Consider the following 9,166-nt stretch of genomic DNA (forward strand, 5'->3'; position numbering starts at 1 on the left):
GTTCATTCCTCTCCGAGACCCACGCTCATCATAACCATCATCAGTTCTTAATTTCACAAGTTATCATCACCCCAAAGCTCTCAAACCATCACCAATATAGTACTCCGCCTACTCACTCACAACTTCAGAAACCTAAGTCTCCGTCTTCCAAACTTATACAAAAAATTACCAATTTAATTCGCTAACCCATCTCTAATAATATTAAGGCCAAATTACTAGTTAGAAATCTTAAACAGTAGATAAAGAAGTTTGGAAAGCTAGAGAACCCTTGAAAAGTGAAGAAAAATTATTTTTCAGTAAAACAGGAGCTGTGCATACGCACGCCCAATGTGTTACTTACGCCAAGTAAAACAGCGTCTGTGCGTACACACACCCCTCTGTGTGTATGCACACACCAAGTTTTGGCCCATTCCGCGTACGCATGCATGTGCCGCGTACGCGGGAAAGCTAGGCAGACACGCACGTCTGCATATGAAGGGGTCCGCGTACGCATGTATATTAGATTCCAGAAAAAGTTAAGTTACAGAAATTTCAGTTTTAGACCCCAAACTTTAAACTTTCATAACTTCATCTACAAAACTCCATTTTTCTCAAACTTTATATTATTTTAAAGCTCTTGAAATAATCTTTAATTTAAAATATAAATAATTCAATTTCAATGTTTGAGACTCAAGTTATGATCCGTCAAAGTTCACTAAAAATTAAGTTTTACACAAAAACATCAAAGTTCTCTAGTTTCCAAATTCCAAAACCAAACCAAACCAAAATATACTCAATTTCATCACAAAACACTACCACATACTACACTTTACCATTCCATTATACTTCAATCAATTCAACCTCTATTTCACTCAATCTTTTTACCGTAATTCAACAAAATCACTAATTCCCAACTCAAGATCTCAATCATCAATAATTTGCACAATTTTACTCATCATACACATCATTCATCATATCTCACCACAAATCCTTATAATTATCATTATTCAATCTCAATCTCAATAATCAACACCATTCACCAACACAACATCATAATTCATCAGTCATTATACTCATCAATAATCATCATCTACCAACATATATGTATTATCACATGAAAACTCATTCAACTTCCCTCCAAATCATCATCAAGCATAACATGTACATACAAATAATCATACAACCACATCATTCAAACCTATCTTAAATGCCACTAGTCTAAGTGTCCAGAAACATTACATATTACATAAAGAAAACCGAAACCATACCTTGGCTGATTCCCACACAACTCAAAACACCAAGCTCAAACTCAAGGCTCCAAAACCATCAAACTCACTCCAACAAACATCAAACCTCAATCTAACATCATATAACATACAAAAATATCACTAGGGCTAACCCAAAACATCAAACTACAAGAGTTTGAAGAGACTTACCTTAACCAACGAGATTAGAGATAAAATCCAACAATATTCCAAAGCTAGATTACCTCTAAACAAACAAAATCATAAAATCTACTCAAGAATTAGAACCAAAAATACAAAAATGCTAGGACAGGAAACTGGAGTGAGAGTTTAGGGTTTTCACCTACAAAGCTTAGTTAGAAATGATGGGCTCAGCAAGAGCTTCGCGTGGCCACAAACGGCTTGTTAATCGGAGCTCCGTAGCTCAAGTTATGGCTAAAAGAAGGAGGAGATAAATAGTATTCTTCCCTCTCTTCTCTTCTTTTTAATCTATCTGAGTTCTCTCTCTCTCTCTCTCTCTCTCTCTCTCTCTCTCTCTCTTCCCATTAAAATGAGCTGAAAGCTCATTAATAGGGCACATATATGTTGGACTTTGGGTCCGATTTAGGCCCAGTCCAACCCATTAACGTTTTTGGTGCGTTTGACCTAACTTTGGGCTAAAACCTTTAAGATTAGCACCCGGTTTTCGATTCTAAATTATTTTTGTCCTTTCAAAATAATAAAGTCAATTTTCAAAATCTTATTTTTTTCAATACGCGGTACCCGTCAGATTAGAGCCGGTATTGCCGGCTTAAGTGCCGATACGCATTTTTACAAAAATTTTTCGTGAAATATACATTTTTCCACTCAGAAAAATTCATTGAATTCAAATTTCACATTTATATTTTAAAAAGAACATTTTTATATTTTTAAACATATTTCTAGCAATTAAATTATTATTTTATTAAAGCGGTTATTCTAGTTCTTACATTATGTTATAGCCCTTTGTTTAGATCTATTATGTTATGGAACCTTTTTTTAAGTGTGTTACATTATGGATCCTTCCTTAGCTACTGTGGTATATCCATTGAGACAATATTATGATTATGATTATCCTTACTAATGAAGACAATGTTATGATATACGAGTTTATATAAACATCACCATAATGCATTTTTTAGCAACCCATTAGACATAACGTACAATTGCATGTTGAATTAAACACAAACAAATTAGAATAGATCATCTCATTAATAAATTCAGTTCATCATTACTTATCAACTCATTCAATCTCAAAAGTCTATCAGGACCTTAAGAACGACATAACACAACATCACTACTAGCTTTACTTGAACAAACATATGATTAAAAGTGATCCACCAATGACAGTAGCCAATATTATTTCAATAAATATGTACATCAACATCATTTTCATTGCTGTAACTTCAATTTCCAAGATGCCTACTCTCCATGATACATTCACCCTCCATTCATCATAATCACTGACAACGTCTACATTAGTTTCTGCATCTGCCTTTCCACCACCTTCTGCCGCTCTTTCATACTCATCATCATCAACCCATCTAAAGTAATTGCTGTGGCTTCCCTTCTACAATTTTTAAAGAAATCAACATTAACAACCCAAAAGTAGACAACATGATGGACAATGATGAAAATTTTTATTTGAACTAACTCACCTAGTATTTTGCACAAGTATGGAACAACTTATCTAGATTCTCTGGTGTCCCAAATTTTTTTATCAAAGTATTCAACCTACAAAAGCATGTTTGGTCCCTGATCTTCCTCCTCCATCACATAGAAGAGCTGGAACCATGGCTACCATGAGATTGACATGGCAAGTCACCACCACGACCACTGTTTCCTAACCCCATCATCACAGCGACTTAACAAATTTACCTACTAACAAATGTACAAGGTAATCTCATTGGAAAAGTGGAGTTATTTATGCTTAAGATTGGCATTAGGGCTCTAACATTGGATTAATTTGGGTTAATGTAACATACTTATCTTGTCAACATCAACATGGCTAACGTTTAGGGTGTGCCACACTGTTAGTTAACGTTCCACATCAGCCACTAAGATGATGGAAGAATGATCTCTACCAATGCAATTATCTTTCGGAGATCAAAATAGAGATCAAGTGATCTTTCAGAGACGAATTTGATTATTAACTCATTTAGGCCCTATCTCAAAAAAAAAGTTACAATTTTCAAAACATATTTTTTTTTTACTTTTTCCTTTTTCTTTTTTTTTATTTCTTTGTTTATTATGTTTTCCTACTTTTTAAATATATTTTATTTTACATTCCTACTCCTATATATATGATCCAAGCTATGTGACTTGTTTTTAAAATAAAGATGGTTTCTTTGGAGTTAAGCCTCAAAGTAGTCTCTGAAACTACACTCGAGCTTTAAAGTGGTTCTGAAGTTAATAGTTACTCAAATTTGTCCTCGAAGTTACACTCCAAGACTCATAATAGTCCTTAAGACACTTTTCGTTCATTGAAAAGCTGAGTTGGACTATTCCTGCCATATAATAACTAGCTGACATGACAAACAAAACTTAATTTTTGTAATTTGGTCCCTTTTCCCTTTTAAAACTCTAATCCCCAAATGATCTCCAACTCCCGCAAGGGCGACACCTTCTGGTCTTTAAAGTAATATCTGTCATTCCCTTCCCGTTCCTTCCAGCTCTTCTCTTTCGGAAACGGAGCTTCGTCTACACCAGTAGTGCAACTCGCTTCTTCCAACATGGAAGCTTTTGAATCCTACTTCCGCTTCTGTTGAAGGCTAGGCTCCAATGGCTGGTTCACCCCAGTGCTCTTCAGTTTTGAGGAAGGTTCAGTTAGAGGATTTTGGAGTCGTAAGAGGATCGTGTTTTTTACTCGATACATGATCCGTTTCCACAAACTTGATGTTTGTTGTATTACTACTTTTCCTACCTTGCAATATTCATATTCATTTTCATATGAATAGTGTTAACTTTTAATTTTGATATTAAAGTAATTTGAATTTGGTGTTAGTATTGCTTATTTTGGGTGGTGATTGGTGAACTTCAGGTCTAGCTTCTAATTCTCCCAAATGAACTTTAGGGTTTTTGGCTATTGACTATTGATTCTCCTATTGCTACTACTCACAGAAAATTTGCACATTTAAGCCAAGTGAAAGTTTGGAAAAGAGGAAAAACTAGAGCAAGGTCTTCTCCTATGTTCTCAGGGCATGCCCTAGTGAAGCCTCCAGTAAGGGAGGAGAGAGTGGTGGTTAAGGGGGAGAGGAGGTACTACTATAAGTGCAACGCGAGTTTGCCATTAAGATACTACAAGGTTTTGGAGAAGCTAGAAAATAAGAACTTTAATGAAAAAAAATTATGTATATCTCTGATGATGATGAAGATAATGTTTTTGGAAAAGGTAATGATGTGGGGAATGTGGGGAATGATGGGATGGTTCTTCAGGGGAACGTCAATAATGGAAGGGTGGATTTGCATTGGAATTGCCACAATAATAATGGGAGTAACAACAAATGGGAAGGGGAATACGAGAGTGAAGACGGTGGCAAGGAAAATGGTTGGGAACAGGATGATGAGGAAGAAGCATGGAGTGTTTCTTAATAATGATAATGATTTAGGTTTAAATACAATTTGAAGATAATTTGGGAATTAAGGTTTTAAAAAGGGAAAGTGACCAAATTGCAAAAGTAAAGTTTCATTCACCACATCAGCTAGTCATTACAGTGCCAGCGTTATAGAAATAGTCCAGCTCAACTTTTCGATAGCAAACGATAGATCACTCTGAGGACAAATTTAAGTAACTATTAATTTCAGGGTCCACTTTGAGACTTAATTTGATTTCCTTGTAAACTTTTATTTATATTTTTGTGTTATATTGTATTATAAATATTGTTGTTATTTTAAATTTGTTTGTTGAAAATTATGTTGAAATTGGTATTTTTTTAATTCTTCGTAGTAATTTGATTACGAACATCATGATGAACAATTCTATTGATGCCAAGAATTTAGAAAAAGATTGTGAAAATTTATATTATAATTTGACTATCTTTTATTTGCATTTGTATTAGGATTTTTTGTAAATAAATAAAATAAATATTTTAATTATGAATATACGTTAATTTGAGGGTATTAATGGATTTTAATTAAAAGAGATAAGGCACGAACACGTGACAATGTATCACGTTTACAAACGTGATACGTGGGAAATAACTATTTAGTAATATCTCATTTATAGATATGGCGATACTTATCTTGTTTACACTATAAATGAGATACGTGAGAATAAAAATCATACACAATAAATGGGATAGAATACGATAAAAATCAACCTCTTATAAAAGGATCAGAAAATTGTTGATATTCCTCAGAAATATCTCAATTCTTCTTCCTCTTTTGTTTTTGTTCAAAAAAACTTAGCAAAAATGTCTAGTGGTAGTGGTTTCTATGTTGTGATGGTGTATCCTAACTATTAGATGAGAAACAGTGACAGCGGAATTATATTTAAGTGTGAGAGTCCTGTGCTGTTCCGAACTCGAAGAACAAATTCGTTGTTTGAGTTAAAGAGTATGATATTGACGCACGTCAATAGTGGGGAGAGAAAAGTGGTTGGTAGAGTTAGGTATAGGATGCTAGCACCGATGGAGATTGGTGTATTTTGGTTTCGTCTATTCTGGGTCGATGGCGATGAGCATGTGCGCCTAATGTTTGACGTGCATGGTAGAATTATGGTTGAACAAGTGACAGAGCTTTCTACAGAGATTCGTGATGTTGTTGGTGGTAGTGCTAGCAGCTCGAACTTTATATTGGATGACCCTCCACTCACACCATGACTGTTGCACTATGCTAGTCAAGTGCAAGACATGGACGTTGAGGATGATTAATCCGACGAAGTGTACATTGCCGATAGCCATGAAAGTGGATCCTTTGACGATGAAAATGACGATGAGTTCATACCTGAGATTCTTGTTGGTGGATCAGTTCGATACCTTTAGCCTGCTTCGCATCTAATTCCAGAGTTATCATCTGTACCCAGCTACTACCATACATTGGATTTGGATGCGATACACGAGGAAACTCTATATTCGAATATGGGGGCCGACGATTACAACACCGATAGTGGTGTGGAGTTTCGGATTGGTCACAAATTCAGGAGCAGAGAGGGAGTGCTGCAAGGCGTGAAGAATTATAGCATTCAGAAAAGTGCCGAGTATCGAGTAGTCGAGTCAGATCGGTTAAAGTACCATGTACGTTGGCGGCAATTTATGGATGGTTGTCCTTGGAGTTTCTGTGTTGCCCTCCGACAGAATCTGGGATATTGATGAGTGTTATTGTATCTTAATTCGTTGTTTTCTTCGTCATTCTTATTTTGGTTAGATTTTAATTTGACTATATTTAAAATGGTTAGGGAGGTGCGTTGTCTGGCCCCACGATGTCATAGGATTACCGACCGTAGGACAGCAACCTCATATGCAGAATCATCCTGCCACTCATACAGTCTAGTCCATTAGTGACCATTCCTGTTCTACAAAGTATAGTAAGACAAAGCTATCACTTCAAGCCGTCGTACAGGAAGGTTTGGATGGCAAAACAAAAGGCAATTGCGCAGATATATGGTGATTGGGAAGAGTCGTACAAGGTGCTGCGGTTGCTCCAAACATTGCAGAGTTGTCACCCTGGCACGGTATGTGACATTAGTGCATACCGTATTATGATGGCCACTTGATGGTGCGCGATTGCGATTAGTTCGATAAGGTGTTCTGGTCATACCCTCCCTAGATTGAAGCTTTCAAGCATTGTAAGCCGTTCATCTCCGTAGATGGCATGCACTTGTATGGCGAATATGGTGGAGTGTTGCTAATTACAGTTGCACAAGATGGTAACAGTAACATTCTCCATGTTGCCTTCGCCATTGTTGAGTCTGAGAGTACGGATTCATGGTCCTTCTTCCTTACAATCTAAGATGCCATGTGACACCACAAGAAGGGCTACTGATTATATTTGATAGATCCCAAGCAATCAAGGCTGCACATAAAGCTGATGACAGCCTTTGGAAGCCTCCTAGGGCGTTCCATGCGTATTGTGTCAGGCACATGGCTGTGAACTTCATGTCTTGGTTCATGTCAGCCGAGGGCAAGCAGTATCTCATAATGCTGCATACAGTCCTAGGAATGCTGGGTACGAACGGTACATGGATGCTCTAAGGACGTTATCACGTGAGATGGCTGACTGGGCCAGTAGATTTAATAAGGAAATATGGTTGCAACATTGTGATGGTGGACGTCGGTTTGGGGACATGACAACTAACCTATTTGAGTGCATCAACGTAGTTCTGAAGGGTACAAGATATCTATCCATTTCAGCTATTGTTAGATGCATGTACGAGAGATTGTAGTAGTTGTTCGTCTGGAAGGGTAGGGAGGTGCAGGCTCAAATGGCAGCGAGTAATCGGTATTCACAGTGGCTGCAGGCTGTGGTTGAAAAGAATAAACAGGGTATTCAGAAGATGCGAGTTACACATTGCAATAGGAGGGCTTTGGTTTTTTGGGTATAGGAATTAGAGCCATTTGAGGGTTAGAGCCAGAGTTCATTCCGTTTTTGATTGAGCTCGGGGACATGCGACTGCAAACTTTTCCATTCACTTCATTTCTACTATTGTCATGCATTTGCTGCTTGTGCTGCTTCCAGCTTCGAGTGGGGGTCATATGTTCATCTAGTCTACCTTCAAGAGTCTGAGCTCAAGGTTTACGAGGTAGAGTTTCCCCCGATCCTTGACGAGAAGCTTTGGCCAGAGTGGCACGGGGCATGTTTGCGCCCTAATCCAGCCATGTGTAGAAAGGCAACCGGAAGACCAATTTTTACGAGGTTTCGTAGCGATATAGACGAGGTGGACTGCCAAGACAAACGGTGCAGGCTATGCCGGCAAACAGGCCATACTCGGAGGGGTTGTCTGAATCAAGCCATAGAGGATTCTTAGCAATCGCATAACTTGTGCCACATTTCATATGTACTAGAACCATGCTATTCATTTGAGGTTACGTTATATATCATTGTTATTTTGTTTTATTTAGCAATCGAACTGCCTATGTTTTATGTTCTATTACGATAATTTGCACACATAACCCTAATCAAGGCATGGATAGTAACTAAAAAAATTCATTAAACAAGGTACATAAAATAAAGACAGAAGAAATAAAGGAGCACATCATCACTATAATGTAAAATTTTGGTACAAAATACTGTACTTTGGAGTAATACAGGATAAACTACTAATTAATCTAATAACATGTATTGCTAATCATGGATGCTAGTCCCTAGGATAATGAAGGCGATGCCTAGTGCCATAAGGGGGAGGCTGGGTCTGGCGAGGTAGTCTGCGGCCTCACGGGTCCTGAGGAGCTGGTGGTGGTGGAAGGGCCACTACATATGACGGTGGCGGAGGAGGCTGTGGAAAGTACGGGTGTGCATGAATCATGATCAATCGCTTGTGTTTGAAAATGTGGTGGTGGTGGTGTATACTGAGGTGAGGGAGGTAATCAATGTGAGGTAGTCATCAGTCGGCCGTAGTCAATGGAAGGCGGTGTAGCATACTGAGACCTCGGCCAGAGATCTGGTCCGTAGGAGGAGTGAGCACCCGGGGACATCTGAGGCACCTAAATCGAGGTAGTCACTTCTGGGACAGAGAAAGGTACACCATAAGTGGCACCATGCTCTCTGGTCGTGTGGAACTGCTCTGCATCCGCTACATGGTCTACTGGTCAGCCGTCTGAACCTAAAATACCTCGTCAAACTGTATCTCATTCACTATGGATCTCTCCTAAACGCTGGATGAGGCACCAAGGTCCACCCAGCCAGGTGGATTTGTGAAAGGGTCATCATGATGCACATAAGAGCCTGGTTCTGGTGGTGGTGGTCCTGGTGGTGGTGGTGCTGGTGCT

The 9,166-nt window shown here is 38.3% G+C and overlaps 1 protein-coding gene and 1 long non-coding RNA gene across 2 annotated transcripts in view; both read right to left on the reverse strand.

Moving 5' to 3' along the window:
• LOC110263279 overlaps positions 1–2,142 on the reverse strand; it is a 23,467-nt gene extending 21,325 nt beyond the window's left edge. The window contains exon 1 of the long non-coding RNA XR_002348633.1: positions 2,100–2,142. This is a non-coding gene — a long non-coding RNA (uncharacterized LOC110263279). The remainder of the gene's footprint in view (positions 1–2,099) is intronic.
• The window catches only part of LOC110263280 (protein MAIN-LIKE 1-like), a 4,585-nt gene continuing 2,309 nt past the window's right edge, over positions 6,891–9,166 (reverse strand). Inside the window, exon 2 of the transcript XR_002348634.1 lies at positions 6,891–6,904. The gene's annotated coding sequence lies outside the window, so the exon portion shown is untranslated. The remainder of the gene's footprint in view (positions 6,905–9,166) is intronic.

This window comes from Arachis ipaensis, chromosome B06 (genome assembly GCF_000816755.2).
Source record: "Arachis ipaensis cultivar K30076 chromosome B06, Araip1.1, whole genome shotgun sequence".
In the NCBI taxonomy this organism is placed as follows: domain Eukaryota; kingdom Viridiplantae; phylum Streptophyta; class Magnoliopsida; order Fabales; family Fabaceae; genus Arachis; species Arachis ipaensis.